The sequence below is a fragment of the Pteronotus mesoamericanus genome, unplaced genomic scaffold (assembly GCF_021234165.1).
Source record: "Pteronotus mesoamericanus isolate MK-2021 breed Mesoamerican mustached bat unplaced genomic scaffold, CSHL_Meso_final contig_27, whole genome shotgun sequence".
In the NCBI taxonomy this organism is placed as follows: domain Eukaryota; kingdom Metazoa; phylum Chordata; class Mammalia; order Chiroptera; family Mormoopidae; genus Pteronotus; species Pteronotus mesoamericanus.
In genome coordinates this window covers 25647126-25663411 of record NW_026555115.1, presented here as the reverse complement: position 1 = coordinate 25663411, position 16286 = coordinate 25647126, and the positions used below count along the sequence as shown (strand labels likewise).

At 37.1% G+C, this 16286-nt stretch overlaps 1 protein-coding gene across 1 annotated transcript in view; it reads right to left on the bottom strand.

Annotated features, from left to right (window-relative positions):
• Positions 1 to 10985, bottom strand: part of KPNA1 (karyopherin subunit alpha 1) — a 76563-nt gene extending 65578 nt beyond the window's left edge. Inside the window, exon 1 of the mRNA XM_054575217.1 lies at positions 10802 to 10985. The gene's annotated coding sequence lies outside the window, so the exon portion shown is untranslated. The remainder of the gene's footprint in view (positions 1 to 10801) is intronic.
• Positions 10986 to 16286: the final 5301 nt, after the last annotated feature.

Genomic DNA, 16286 nt, shown 5'->3' with positions numbered 1-16286 from the left:
CATCTAGTTTACCTGAATCTTTTAATAAACCTGTAGGGTAAGAATTGCGATTCTCATTTTTACAGATAAGGTTTCAGGAGGCTCACCGAGGTTGTGACTTCCCCAGGGTTACACACTTAATGGAAGATAAAGCAAGGGTAATTTTAGGTCTCCTGATTACAAAATTGGTGTTCTACTGTTACAAACTTAATTGTGATCTCCCCCCTACCCTCCAACTCATATATTGAAGCCCTGACTCCTAACGTGACTATATTTGGACACAGAGCCTTTAAAGTTAAATGAGGTCATGAGGGTAGGGCCCTAATCCAATAAGAATGGTGTACTTCTAAGAAGAGGAAGAGGCACAGGATTCTCTCTCTGCCCCTTAGCCTGTGCACAGAGAACAGCTCATGTGAAGGCACAGGGAGAAAGTTGTTGCCCTCAAGTCAGGAAGAGGCCTTAAAAGAAACAAACGCTGTCAGCAGCCAGATTTTAGACTTCTAGCCCCCAGAACTGTGAAAAAATGAATTTGTTAAGTCACCCAGTTTGTCAGATTGGACTTTATTAGACCAAAAGGTGAAAGTAATACAAATAAGAATTTGCAAATAATTCTGAACAAATCATATTTAACAGTGTTGAGAAATGATAAAAGGAGCTGGGTCCCTCAAGCAGGCAGCATTTTGGCTCTAAAATATCACAAAACAGCAAAATAAGAGCAGTGTTGCAATAATAATCTAAGGTCAAAAATCAGAAGTTTTAGGTCAAACGAAGGAGAAAGCCTACAGTAAGGGTGCAAGACCAAAAGCCAATTAGATTCAAGTAACTGGAAGCCTGTATTCAACATGGAGCTGGAAAGACAAGCAATTAGGAAAAGGTAATGTTGCCCTGACCTGTGTGGCCCAGTTGGTTAGAGTATCGTCCCACAACCAAAAGGTTGTGGGTTCAAATCCCAGCCCAGGTTCGGACTATCCTAAGTGCAGGTGTGGACGGCTGGGTATACGCATCCCGGCGTAGGCAGGAGGCAATCAATTGAAGTTTCGCACTCTCCCTTCCTCTCTCACTAAAAGTAATTGGGGTGGGGGCGGGGGCGAGTGGCGGTCTTCGGTGAGGGGGGGTAAAAGTTAAAAAAGGCAATGTTGGGAACACAGTACACATATACGGAGAGAATAAATGATAAAGCAAATGGAGGAAGGTAAAATGAATAATTGAGGAATGGGATTGAAGGGTAAACAGGAGGTCTCTGTACATTTCTTAAAACTCCTGTAATCTTGAAATTATTTCAAATTTTAAAAAATACACAAAAAAATCTAAGAGGAAAGAAATGTTCACAGAAATTATTCACTTGATTCTTTTTATTAAAGTGACATAAGAGGCGAGTCCAGAGAAGTTGTCCTTGACACGCCCTTTTCAATATTACTTCTTAGCACAATGATGTAGGGAAAATACTTAACTTCTTGAGTCTTGGTTTCCTCATTTTCATAGTGCAGATAATACCTTATAAGGGGAAAAGAAGTAACATATGAAAGCATACTTCCACTGTCTAGTCCATTTATAGCTCACACCTGATATTTGTGTAATGAACAAATAGCTATGAATAGCTCTAAAGACTCAAAAAAAATCTCTTCAGACTAAAGTGATCAAGGATAGCTTCATAGAGAAGACAAGTTCCATATAGGTTATGAAGAATAGTTAAAAGTTTCAGCTACTAAAGCTGAAAGAAAGATTCACAAAACAGAAGAATACAAAATAAAGATACATTAGAAAATATAGCTAAAGAGGAACAGCAGTAAATCTCATGAGTAGAGCAACCGTTCTTCAAAAGGAATAGGTAAACATGAGAAATGACAGGGCCTGTTTTTCTTTCTTACCTTTTCTGTTAAATTGTGGTATCCAAGAACTCACAAATAACTCCAATAGTTTAACAATTTTTACCATCTATACACTGTGCTTTTGCCTTTGAAATATTCCATCCTTTTAAATTATAAAAAGGCACTTAGTTTTTTAAAAAATTCAAATATGAAAGGGAATAAAAAGAAAAATGAAAGTGTACTTGCTCTGGTTTCTAAAGGAAGCCTCCATCAAGCTCTCTGTATATCCTTTCAAAAACATGGTTACACAAGTATACACATACTCTTTTGTTTTTTCTTGTACACTGAAGGGATAATTATATACAGTTCTGCACTTTTCTTCAACTTTGGACAAACTTTTCCACATCAACACCTATAGAACTAAGTCATTTTTTAACTAATACAGTAATTTTTATATAATAATTACCAGACCCTAGACATCAATTAAGCTCATTTCCAACTTTCTCTCACGTGAATATTTTTTCATAGATTTGCACATTTTTCAATAATGTCCAATTATATCTAAACAATAGAACCTCAAAGTCAGAACTATGTGCATTTAAAATTTTGCTATTGTCAAAGTACCTTCTAAAATATTGCAAAAATTCACTAGTGAATGAGTGTACCAATCAGTTCCCCATGACCACCATCACTAACCCAGAAATGATTTAAACTTTTCCATGTTTGACAGTATTTGTGAAAAAAATGCATTTCATGACAACTATTTTCATAATACTAAGATGTTACAAGCTTGCTCACTTTCACTCATAAGTTTTTCAGAGGTTTCATGTGACAACTTAGTCATTCTTATGTCTTATGGAATGTGTGCTGTGTATTTCTCTATTTCATAATTTTGTCTTAATTTCCAATACAGTAAATATTAACAGATACAAAAAACTAACATAAAAGTTCTTTGGGGTCTTCTATACGTTGAGTGTAAAAAAGTTTCGAGACCAAAAAAATTGAGAACCCTTAGTACAGATAATCTTTTCTGTCTTAAGATTAATATTCAGATAGCACTCAAAAGGACACTCAACATGTTTACAATATTAAACTCAAGAATTAAATATTTCCATTTACATTTTTGGTTACAATAATAAATGTTAAGTTTCCTTCAAGTATATTCTAATTGGCTACTATTTGTATAAAGGAAAAAAAATTGTGTAGTAATGAGTAATTTAAGCCAGCCACTGAATTCTGTTTCTAGTACCTTCAACTGATACTTTAGTATTTAATATTTCTAAAAAATTATACATAGTGCCTTCTCCATTTTAATGTTTATATCCCATTTCACATCCCTTCTTAAAATATTAACTAGTAACTCAGGAACAATGTTAACCAACAAAAGTTAGAGTTGGCATTTTTATCTCATTTCTAATTTTGATCTGTATCTAGTGTTTTGCCACCAAACATGATACTGGCGTTTTTTTAAAGGTCAGGTTTATTGAGGTATAATTCACATACAGTAAAATTTACAATTTAGGTAACCGCCACAGTTGAGATAAATAACACTTTCTTCACTACAAAAGGTTCCTTTCTAGTAAATCTACTCCTCCCAACCCCAGGCAATCACTATTTATTCCCTGTCCCTACAGTTCTACATTTTCCAGAATGTCAAATAAATGGTAGTATACAGTAGGTAGTCCGTTGACTACGGCTTCTTCACTCAGTATTAACTAATTTAAGATTTATCCATGTTGTTACATCTATCAGTAATTCGTTCATTTTGTTGCTAAATTGTATTCCATTGTTTTCCACAATTTGTTTATTTACCAGTTGCTAGGCATTTAGGTTGTTAGCAGTTTTTGGTGGTTATGAATAAGGCATTATGAACAATTCACATGTTTTTTGTGTCAACAAACGTTTCCACTTTTCTGGGTAAAGACCTGGAAGTGAGACTGCTGGGGTCATACAGCAAGTATGTGTTTAACTTTGTAAGAAATTGTCAACTGTTTTCCAAAATGGATGTAACATCACACATTCCTACCAGAAATGTATGAGATCTCCAATTATGTCACAGTATTGTTTTGAGATACTCTTAAAAAAAAAATCATATCTAAATGCCACCTATCCATACCTACTTCACTAAAATGTTTAAAACCTGAAATTTGTGTTAAATTATATCAAATGCCTTTTTGGCACCTATTTAAGTAATTGCTGTTTATCTCCTTTGACCTATTAAATATGGTGGGCTATGAACAGATTTCTTGTTAATGTTTTCTTAAAATTTGTACACTGGTATCCATAAATGAGATTGGGTATTTATATAATACCCTTCACTCTCCTCCTCTTTGGGAGAGAAAGAAGTATTATATTTGTCACATTGCGAGCTTTCTAAAAAACACATAGGTATGATTCCAATTATATGACACTCTGGAAAGAGGCGAAGCTTTGGAGACCGTTAAAAGATCAGGTGTTTGCCAGAGGTTTGAGGGGTGGGAGGGATAAACAGCAGAGCACAGAGGATTTTCATGGCAGTGAAATTACTCTGCAAGATACTATAATGACTAAGTCATTAAACATTGGTCAAAACCCATAGAATATACAACACCCAGGAATAAACCATAATGTAGCCTTGGCTGGTGTGGCTCAATGGATTGAGTGCTGGCCTGCGAACCAAAAGGTCGCTGGTTTGATTGCCAAACAGGGCACATGCCTGGGTTGCAGGCCAGGTCCCTGGTTAGGGGCTTGCAAGAAGAAACCAACTGATGTTTCTCTCACACATCGATGTTTCTCTCCCTCTCTATCCTATCCCGTCTGCTCTCTCTAAAAATAAATAAAATTAAAAAAATTAAAGAAATAAAAACTTAAAAAAAAAAGGAATAAACCCTAAACTATAGACTTTGGATGACAATGATGTGTCAGTGCTGACTGCAATTACAACAAATGTACCACTCTGATATAAATGTTGGCAGTGGGAGAGATTATGCATTTGGAAGTAGGAAGTAGATAAAACTCTGCTCTTTCCATTCAATTTTGCTGTGAATGTAAAACTCTTCCAAAAAAATGAAAATAGAGAAATTAAAATTTCAGTAGAAGGGTTGGAGGATAACTGAGGAAATCTCTCAGAACACAGACTGAGAGATGGAAAATAGGAAGAAAAAAAATTAAAAGAACACCACAAGAATCCCAATACCCAAATATACAAATCTCAATGGAAAAAACAAAATATTGATGAGGAAGAGATTACCAATGGAAAAAAATGCATCAAATTTAGAATATCCATTCAATAAAAGCCAACATGTATAAAATTAACAGAACAAAGACAGGCTTAGAGTCTATTTCAATCTAACCTCCCCAAGGAACGTCTACCAACTAAAACCAAAGAAAGGAGACCCACAGGAAAGATAGGAAAGGGACAAAATAGACAATTATCAAAAGGGAAAATCTGAATGGATCCAAAAGATGTTCAAACTCATTAGTAATCAGACAATGTAAATTGAAACGATGAGATAGTACTTTACATCTATCAGATTGTCAAAAACTAGAAAGTTGTATAAAACTAAGTACTGCCAAAGATGTGGGCAAACAAGCACCCACCTGTACTTCTAGTAGGTACATAACCTACTTATATGAACAAGGAATCCCATTTCTGGGTATAGTATATCCCAAAGAACTTCTCACACAGGCCCATAAGGATGACAAGTAGGAGTATATTTACCAGTGTATTTGTGATACCAGAAAGGTTTCAATCATTAGGAAATAAAAAGTAAAATGCGGTAGATGTGCACTGTGGAATTCTACATGATACACAACTATATGTACATGCAACAAAAACAAAAAGGTCTGAAAAACAACGCTGTTAAAAATAAGAAACAGGAGAAGGTCTAGAACACAATAAAACTGACCTCTGAACAACACATGTTTGAAATGCACAGGTCTACTTATACTAAATTTTTTTTTCCAGTAAATACCAGTACTATTTCAATCTGTGGTTGGGAGTCTGTGGATGCAGAGGGCCAACTGTGTGCATTGATCTATGCCACTTTATACAGGGGATTTTGGTATCCACAGGGAAAGGAGAAGGCCCTAGAACCAATCACCCAGGGATACAAGAGAAAACTAAGGTTTGGGGGAATCAGGAGTTATACTTGGATTTTGGGGTCCGGACTTGGTCTATACTTGGTCTATACTTGGACTGCACAGTGGCTGGTGCTCCAACTCGAGGTGCTCGAGAGTCAACTGTACAGTCATGTGCCACCTAACGATGGGGATACATTCTGAGAAATGTGATGTTAAGTGATTCATCTTGTGCAAACATCATGGAGTGCACTTATACAAACCTACATGGTACAACCTAGAACTGTAATTGCATGCGCTATACTCTTATATGACTGGCAGTACAGTAGGTCTGTTTATACCGCTATGACCACAAACACGTGGGCTAAGATGTCATGGTATCACTAGTCAACAGGAATTTTTCAGCTCCATTATCTTATGGCACACCTGTAGTTGACCAAAATGTCATTAAGTGGCATATGATGACTATATGTAAACTAAATACACACCTATAACCCTCTAAATATTTTACAATGACTCACATATTATCCACAAGCGTATCAACCACAATGAAGTAGGTGCTTGCTGGAAAGGGTAATGGAAGTAGGCCTCAGAAATGAAAGCGAAAAACTTAAAGGGCTTGTATGGTCTGTTCACAAGGATCAAGAACTCAGAAGCATAATTACTTGTAAAACTTAAGTTACCAAAAAGTCAAATAGTAGTAATAATAAAAGGAATTTCCAAAAAATAACAGACATGAATTTCCAGCTTTTAAGTGTCCATGGAGTGCCCTTACATGAAAAGACTCACATCTAGACACATCATTATGGAACTCAGGGGTTAAAAATAATATCCTAAAAGCTTCTAGAGGATGAAGGAATGACAGGGAAGATCATATCAAAAAGAAGAATCAGAATAGCTTTGAACTTCAACGACAAGACTAGAATGCAGAAAACAATAGAGTTACACCTCTATTTTATACCCAGCCAAATTACTGATAAAATGTCAAGGTAGAATAAGGATTTTTTTCCCCAGTCGTGCAAGCTCTCATAAAGTTTTTACTTTATTTCCCAGGTATTCTTTCTCAGGAAGCTTAGAAAATGTGGGAAGTAAAAGATCCAATAAAGGAGAGGGGCAAAGAGAATTTTAAGAGTGACATGAGAAATTCCAGGATAACAACTATAAAGTAGGTCTAGAAAGTAACTAGTCCAGACAGCATGAAAAGGACAGGGGGTTACTGGACAACTGTCTCAGCAAATGAAAGGTGATGGGTGGGGGCAGGTAACAACTCCTGGAAAAACTAAATTAAGTGAATAAATGACATCAAAATACACTACATGATTCAGCTGTTAATAGCTAAAATTGAAATACTGTAAAAACACTGAATGTTAACTTAATAAACACCTGTGATAACTGTATGGGGAGGATGGGAGAGGCAGTGTGGAGACATGGAGAAAAGTCAGTCAACTGACAATGTCCAAAAATTCCTATATCAAGAAATAGCAATAGAACCAAGTTATTTATAAATATGAAAAAGGAAACAGCTAAAAGAAAGAAAATAGTAGCCTCTAATGTGTACAGGCTGGGACAGGGAACAGTTGCTTTCAGTTATTATTCTAATTTTAAAGTTGTATTTTTTAACAGCAATAAAGCAAGGAACATAAACAGCTTTTCAGCTTTTAGTAAATTAAATCTTCACAGTATCATTTCATGATGCTACACAAACTACGTCTAGTTTGTTCTGCTGGACACACTGAACTGCAACCCAAAACAAAATGAAGCTTGAATTACTGATGTGAACAACAGTCCAAATAGCCCTGTGTTTGAATCCAAGCTCCACCACTTTGTGAAGGAGGGCAGGTTAGTTAGCCACCCTGTACACATGACTACCTCCTCAAAGTGGCTTTACAAGGATTAAGTGAAAGCACCTGATGTAGTGCTTGACCCATCAACAGATGTTAGAACTTTCTGCTGGTCTCCTTGGTTCCGTAACTACAAACCCACATTCTGACCCTCAGCTCTTTTGTTGCACAGAGACCCATGGACAATGGAGCATATATCCCTCTTCACAATGGAAAATCAATGATGATGAGTAAGCAGATTTATCTTTGTATATTAAGGGCAGCATTATCTTTGCTATGTGTAGGAGATTATCCCCATTATCTACATTCTGGATTATTGCCTGCTTTCCAGAACTGTCCCAATTAGTCTACCACTACACTATGGCAGAACCATTTTATCACTTAGGTCTGTTTTGTAAAGTTGGAACATCTTAAAAACAAAAACAAACAAAAAAATAACTGTAACAGTTCCATCAATCTTTATTCCTGCTCTTTCACTGCAGGGCCTCAATATTTTCTAAGGAGGTCCCTATCTGTCCCCTCTTTGGCCTGGGACCACCTCCTGCTTACTGCAGCAAGAGTAGAATGAAATCAGCCCCAATCAGCTAATTGAATTGTTGACCATTTCCAATGTTTTCTTCCATTAATATGGCTGAATTAATAATACCATGCAAAGTACAGAAATCTTACTATTAAGAGGGCAGTAGGGAATGATCCTTATCACTAGGGTTAGTCGTCTTTACTTGCATGGCCAAAAGTTTTAATTGATTTTCTACAAAGTATCCATACATACTTCTAACAGTCTGACAGATGTAAAAACGCAACATCTGACATCATCAAGACTTTATCATCAATTCAACAAACACTATGCTAAAACACTATAAATTAAAAGAGTAAGATATAATCCTTACTTTCAAAGGAAAGGGAAAAGATAAAAACAAAATCAAGAGCAATAGGGAACAAATAAAATAGTAAAGAAGTAAATTAAGAGCAACTCCAGACTAGCTGGTTAATTTATAACACAGCTGAGATCAAGGAACATTACAAAAAATTGGCCCACGTTCTGAGCCTCCTGAAGCCAAAGTGTAAAGAGAAACAGGATGGCTTACAAAACACAAATGATCTAATAAAAGCAGTTATTTATTTGTTTTTTAAAAAAGCAAAAATAGAGAAAAGGCCTATCAAAGGGGATTTCAAAAAACTGTCTCTAAGGGTCTCTGCTTTACAAAAAACTGACAAATTAGAAATAGTGTCTTGGATAGCAATGTAGTGTTTTTTCCCGATGTTGTCTTTTCTTACATTCCAATCCTAGATAAAAGTCTAGATGCATAATATTAAGTCATAGTTCTGTGAAGAAATTTCTACAAGGACCTAAAGTAACATAATGCAATTATACTGCCTTCAGGCAAGGCATTTATTTCTGTCATTTAGTTTATTCTAGGTTTTAATAAAATGCTTTGTTTCCCTACTAGACTGTAAACTCAAGACTATGTTGTTTGATTCTATTTGAACTTCCTTTGCTATTCAGTAGAGTACACTACAGTTTCTGCTTAATTATAATGACAGATTAAATGTCACATAGTATTTATAATACATTCAATGTTGTTAGTCTTTCTCCCTACACTATAAATTCCAAAGGAAACAAAAACAGGTTCATGATCTATATCCCCAGTCTGGGGCACATGATCATTCCGTAAGTATTCGCTGAATGAATGGATTAAATAAAGAAAACACAATCAAGAAGTATGAAAGAAAACGAGGAATAATTCTTAAAATGGCAGTAACTTTAGGTTCTAAAGCTGGTTCAAACAGGAGCTGGATGACCTTACCTAAGTTACTTCTTTCACCTTCAAAGTTTTCATCTGTTAGAACAGGAAAAATTAGTATCTACTTCAGAGCTCCTTTAAGCATTAAATGTTTTACTATCCAAAAAGTATTTAGCACAGTACCTGGTACTTTCGTTCATGTCCTTAATCTTAAAATCAGGTATTACACACAGAACAGTTCCTTCCAAGAATAAATTATTACAGTAAAATTACAAGAGTTTATGCTCACTTTCCTTTGAAAAGTTAAGATTCTGTCCCTTCAATTTTTAAAATAAAGAAGGAATACTTGTTACTTACTTTCAAAATATTACAAATGCAAGAACAAGTTTGAAAAAACCATGTCAAGAATGAGACTTGAAGCAACAAGAGGGAGGAAAAATCACTCACCTACTGCTAAGAAACAGATTTTCAAAGCAGTTTATTAAAAGAAAAGAAAAGGATTGGAAAAATTAGTATTACTTAATGTTTTGGAAAAATACCTGGAAACTGTTTATTCTAAATTTAAACTTTAAAGGTCAATTACTGTGAAATCTTGCATTTCTAAGTGAAATATTAAATACTTCCATTCAAACCAAAAATGTTCCTTCAAAACGACCTCCCGGTCTCCAGTCATCCTTGTTTTCTCCTCCCCTTTTGAGCTTAATCTAATACTTAGCCGTTTCCCTCGAATCACCACTTACACAGACTGTGTGCAAACGAAGTTCTGCCATTCCTATAATTACCACACCCCTGTCAGCCGCTTCAGGCCCATGTTGTTATGACATCGGTAAACTGCAGTCTTCCGTCTCCACCCCCACCTGCCTCCAAACCACGGGCTCCCGCTCGGGTTGTAACTTGTGAAATCCCGAGACGGTCCCAACCCGCTTAGGTTAAGATCCTTACACGTTCCCCCCACCCCGCCTCCTCTTTCCTGCCTCAGTCTCAGCGCTCCATGCTGCCCACCCCCGCCTCGCGCCGGGCCGCAGCGCAGGCTCAGCGCCCGCCTCCTCTCCGCCCCGCAGCCTCGACAGCCCGCAGTCCCCGGCGCCGCTCCCAGCCCCATCGCCTCCCCCCGCCTCAACCGGCGTTCCCTACAGCAAACACACTAGCGCTCCCAACCCCCACACTCCTCTCCGCCGGTCGCGCGGCCGTTAGGCCAGCCGGGCCCATGACGCACCGACGCGCCACGGGCGCCTGGGCCCAGGAACCCCAGCTAGAGGACGGCCGGCGCCCTCCCTCGCCCCGGGACTTCTTCTCCTGGGTCCCGCCGAACTGCGAGATCCGCACGGGGAGGAGGAGGAGCTGAGACTGCGGGGGCTCCCGCACTCACCAGGCTAACGGCAACCGATCCCGGTGCCACTTGAAGGAAACCGCTTGCTCGCTCGCCGGCCCGCCAAACCTATCGCTTACACAACCTCGAAGAAGTCGGCTCGCACCTAGGGGGTGCTCACCAGGCCTCGCTCTCCGCCGCCGCGCACCCAGCTGCGAGACCCAGCTCAGCCGGCGTTCGCAGTGCGTCTGCGCGCGGGGGTTGGCCCACGTGCCTGCGCACGCCCCTCCGCTGCCCTCCTGCAGAGGCTACTGGGAAATGTAGTGTTTCAATGGCCTTTCCCTGGAACAGTCCTAGCGTTTAGCCCAGAACCAGTTGAAAGGTAGGAGGTGGAGTAGAAGGTCTCGCTGAGGGTTCGCGGTCAATGGCGGAGGTACAGTCGTGGTGGAGTGACAATGAAACGGTACTTCTTAGGTTGAATTGCAATGTTAAAGTCTACAAACCTGTCTCCGAAGCTCTTCCAGTCCTATCGATCCTCGCTCACCTGTATCCGTACTTAGCCTCTAACACCATGCTCTCAAATACATGTTTATTAAGTGGAGGATGGGATGAATGAAGGCTAAGGGAGTGCTATGTTTGAGGAAGCTTCTAGTTATTCCTTTTTTTTAGTTCTCTCCCATCCCCTTTGCCTGATAATGTATAAGTATCAAATCATTAAATAGATGGGACACAAATACTTGCTTTATTCTCAGTGCCTTCAAATGAAAATTTGGGGCAAATAATTGTTACTGTTAAGTTTGATGGGATTTTTTTATTTTTATTTTTGCTGAATTCTTTTTCAGCAGTGGCTTCAAAAGAAGAACGACTGAAGCCAGACAAGCAGAGGTCAAGGAATTAGAAAGTCTCATGTGTAACATGATTTATCATATTGATTTTAAGCACCTCCTAAGTGTTTAAAAAACAAGGGGAAAGAGATCGGGTAGCTTAATACATGTATAAGTGTGGGACAGAGGATCACACTACATGAGTCCTAGGCTATAAATGTTCGTTTTTCCTGGCTCTCCCCAGCATCAGTATTCCCCATCAGAGTTGAGTTTGAGCAAGGGGGTTAGGGAAAGGGTAGGTATTCTGAGAGATTTAGGGGAAAGTATGCCTGACCACTGTAAAGCGGAGGACGGATCACTTTAATCCAATTAGGGGCTAAGATTATTCAGAGCTGGACTTTAGACTTAGTAAAAACTAATTTATTTCCAGTTCACCCTTATTCCTAGCTAAGGTATCCCTTGAGGATTTAACTTTAAAAAATAGTAGTATAAACAGAGTCACTTTAAAGTGGATCTGTAACTATCACCTAAGAGGAACTGCTTTGCACATCTTGTTCCTCAAACCTATGGAATGTTAAAACGGGGCAAAGTAACCTTTCGATGGGCCTAAAGCAACAACATTGTGTCCCAAAGAACTGTTTGCAAAGATAACAAGAAAGCAGATATTTCTACCAGACTGATAATTACCATACTTAAAATTTTAAAAACTCTTTGGAATTAGCATCACTGTTCTGTTACCTGCACCAATAGAAATGACTTTCTTCTACTGATGTAGCTGTTCCTCTCATGTTCTCATAAATATCCCTTGCCTTTCTCTCTAATTGGAACACTATTTGAGTTTCTGTCTGATCAGCGATTCCGGAGTAGCTATCCTCTGATCTTAAGTAAATGCTCGTTGCCTCTCACTTTGAAAGGTCTTTTATTTTTAGGTTAACACAACCAAAATATGGCATATTTACTAGGACCTCTCTTCCTCAGCCAGGCCTTGTAAGCCCAATGAGACAGCCAAAAGCTTTATTTAGCCCCTACTTTCAGAGTTAGCAATCATCTCAGCTGGAAAAGTGATGGCAAATATCTGGATCATCTCTCATAGCTCCCCTTTCTTCCAGTTCTGGGACTCATAAATTCTCACTGCCATAATAGCAGTTCATTGCCTTAACGTTTTTTATGTTTTGTCCAGTTGTTCTCAACGGTGGAAGAACTTCTTTAAAACAATGGTAAGCCATTACTGAAACATAATTCCCATATATATGTTGCCTTTATAAACAATGTTATAATTCATGGTGTTTCATTAGCTTATGTCTCTGACTATATATATTTGTATTCTGAGAAATTTAAAAACTATAAAACAATAGTTTTGCTATTACAAACAATGCTGATAATGAATATTCTTGAACATATCTTCATGTATACAGGGAAACTGCTAGATCCTAGGACACTGCATCTTTAACTTTACTGGATGTGGTAGGCACAACTCTAAAATGGTCCCATAATCTTGGCCCCCCGGCATTGCTGTGGGTAGGACCTGTGACTTTAGCCAATAGAATGTGACAACAATTCTATTGATGTGACGTTGTTCCCATGGTCACATTTCATACATAAGTATCTGAGGAGCCTGGAGCTAGATATTCTCCTGCTGGCCTTGAAAAAGTGAGCTGTCATGTTGTGAACTTCATACAGAGTGGATCACATGGCAGAAAACTGTGGGTGGCTACTAGGGCCTGAGTGCCACCTCCAGGTGATAGCCAGTAATAAGCCAGGGCCCTCAGTCCTGCAACCAGAAGGAAATGAATTGTACCAACAACTGGAGAAAGTTTAGAAATAGACTTTCCCCCAGTCAAACCTCCAGATGAAAAGATGGCTTGACTAATAACTTGATTGCAGCCTTATGAGACCCTGAACAGAGGAATCAGCTAAGCTGTCCTTGGATTTCTGGCCTGAAGAAAATGCAACATAATAAATGTGTTTTAGGATACTAGGTTTCTAGTAACTTGTTACACAGCAATGGAAAACTAATATGCTAAATATACTAGATATTGCTGGATTATTTCACAAAGTAGTTATACCAGTTTATATTCAATACGCAGTATATAAGATTCTTTTTTCTGAATATCCTTGCTAACATTTGGAAATGTCTGACTTTTTTATTTTTGCCAATCTGATGCATATGAAAATAATAATATATAATTACACATATATATTATTACTCTAACTTGAAAACATAAAAGATTTGAAATTTTAACCTACTTGAAATTATGTATTCTGTTATATTTCTTTTCTGTTGCGTAAATGCTATTAAACAAAATAGCAATAGGACTAGTTAAAAATGGCTACTAGTAATAATAGAAGGATTAATTGAGCAAATATGTGTGAGAAAAAAATCAATATTTTTATGTTTCTGTACTAATTTTTAAAGGAGGATGTAAATACAATAGAACTAACTAACTGTATTACCTATATTAAATTAAAGAATGCAATATGTTTCTGTCTCATGATACAGTGGGATATTTTTATTCTTTCTGTTTCCTTTTCCATTAATACTTCTCTGACACTTTAGGATATCTTTTCTTCTACGTGATAGTAAAACTAAATGTAGTCAAATATAAAATTAATTTTGACTTGCAGCTCTGTTCTTCTGCCTACCTTGCATTGATTCTTTTTGTTGGTGCAAATGATGTCAAGCTAAATATTCTCTCAGCCAAAGTGTTTGAGCATAGCATACTTAGGATTTTATTTACTAGCATAGCAGCGTTTTAAACTTGTTGGAATTCATTTCCAGCTCTCCAAAATGTCTTCCCATCTTGTATCTATAGACTTATTTTGGTAAACCAACTGTTTGTCAATCATGTCCTTTGCATCTATAAATTAACCATGAACGATTTCCCTATCTAAAATGACCATTGTTTTTAAAGCACTCTAAAGCACATTGTACATGATGTTAAGTTAAACCTCTCTTCCCAGGGAAAATGGTTTTTTAAAAAATAGAGGTATTTGGACTTGTGAAACTCAAGTTAGAATCCAACTTAATTCACAGTCCTAGCAAAGGAAGTCAGAAAGTTTTTTTTAATTGACTTTATTGGGGTGACACTGGTTAATAAAATTATACAGATTTCAGTGGACAATTCTATAATACATCATCTGTATGCTATATTTTGTGTTCACCAACCCAAGTCAAGCCTCCTTACAGCACCATTTATCCCTCTTTTACCCTCTCCTCAAAAAGTTCTGTTTAACTTGGTTGCCTTTTTCTAGGGATTTTTTTTTAAGTTCTAAAGACATCTTATTCCCCTCACCCCTCAAAAAGTCTTTTTTTTTCTGTTGCAGTTTTTTGTCACAATTTACATACAATGTTGAATAACTCAGGTGCAGTTCATTGTTACTTTCCTAGATTCCTTAGGGGCTTCTTCAAAGATTATTGGATAGTTTTGGAGAACCAACAAGTTTATTTCTTTTCCACTGTAACATTTCTCTTTATTCTCATCTTCAACATATTTCCCAACTGGAGCAAGACGTTCTTGTTGTTACACACTTTGTTTTGTTTTTATTTTGTTTTCCTTTTTATTGAATTTATTGGGATAACACTGGTTAACAAAATTGTACAGGTTTCAGATGCACAATTCTACAACACATCATCTGTACACTGTATTGTGTGTTCACCACCCAAAGTCTTGTTCCATACTTTAAAATGTAATTTTATTTCAGGCCAGCATTTAACATCTTTTCTACGACTGGCAACAATGATAGCCATTATGGGAACATGTTTAAGGAAACTATCTCCTTCCATTTGTATAAAATCAAAAATTTCATTAAATACTTCTCCACTTATGAGGAAACTAAAATGACCAAACACTCTCATTATGAAAACCTCCATATCACAGGTAATAAAACCACACCCCTCTTTTAAAAGTGTTCTGTATACAGTGTTTATCAAATGAGATCATTTCATTTTCTTTGGCAAGAAGTTTAGAGACTAAATAGAATTTGTCAAAATTAACATTTGCACTGAAAGCAGATAAATGAGTCAAGTCTACTTTGTCTTTGGACAAGATATAACACCCTTTGTTTTATGTGTTGTGGTTTCATTCAAAACTAAATGGATGACAAGAAGACAACTTTTAATTCCATTTTTCAAGTCAGATTACCTTAAGAGCTAGAAAGAACATTATTTTGAATCAGGAAATATAGTCTTACTTATTCCAAGGAGCAATCAAAGGTACAATACAATAATGCATGTTGGTTTGTGTGATGGGCCCAAGGTAATTCAGCAGCCACTACTTTTAACTAAGTGTGGGTGTCTTTTGAGGAAACTAAAAAACTTTTGATTGATTTTGAAGTACCTGTCTATCTTATTCCAGACTTATAAATATTGGTTTCCATACATGCTTTCCACACCTCCTTCTCTACCATGCCCAATCCCAAATTCTTCTCTGCATATTGTGCAGTAAGTTGTTTTTGTTATTTACCTTCCAAATTCAGTTATATTGTCCTTCTGTCTGTCATTAATATTACACGGTTGCTTAGTTTTATTTTTTAGTGATGTCTGGGTCATGCTGTTTTTGGTATTATAATCATTCTCATTTTGATTATCTTAACTCATAATATATGGCCACCATTTTCACAATGTTAAAAAAATTCAACTTATATGAGGCACAATGGTTAATCCACAGGCAAAGTCAAAGATGGACTGCTAATGTTCTAATGTTCTAATGTTTATGATTACA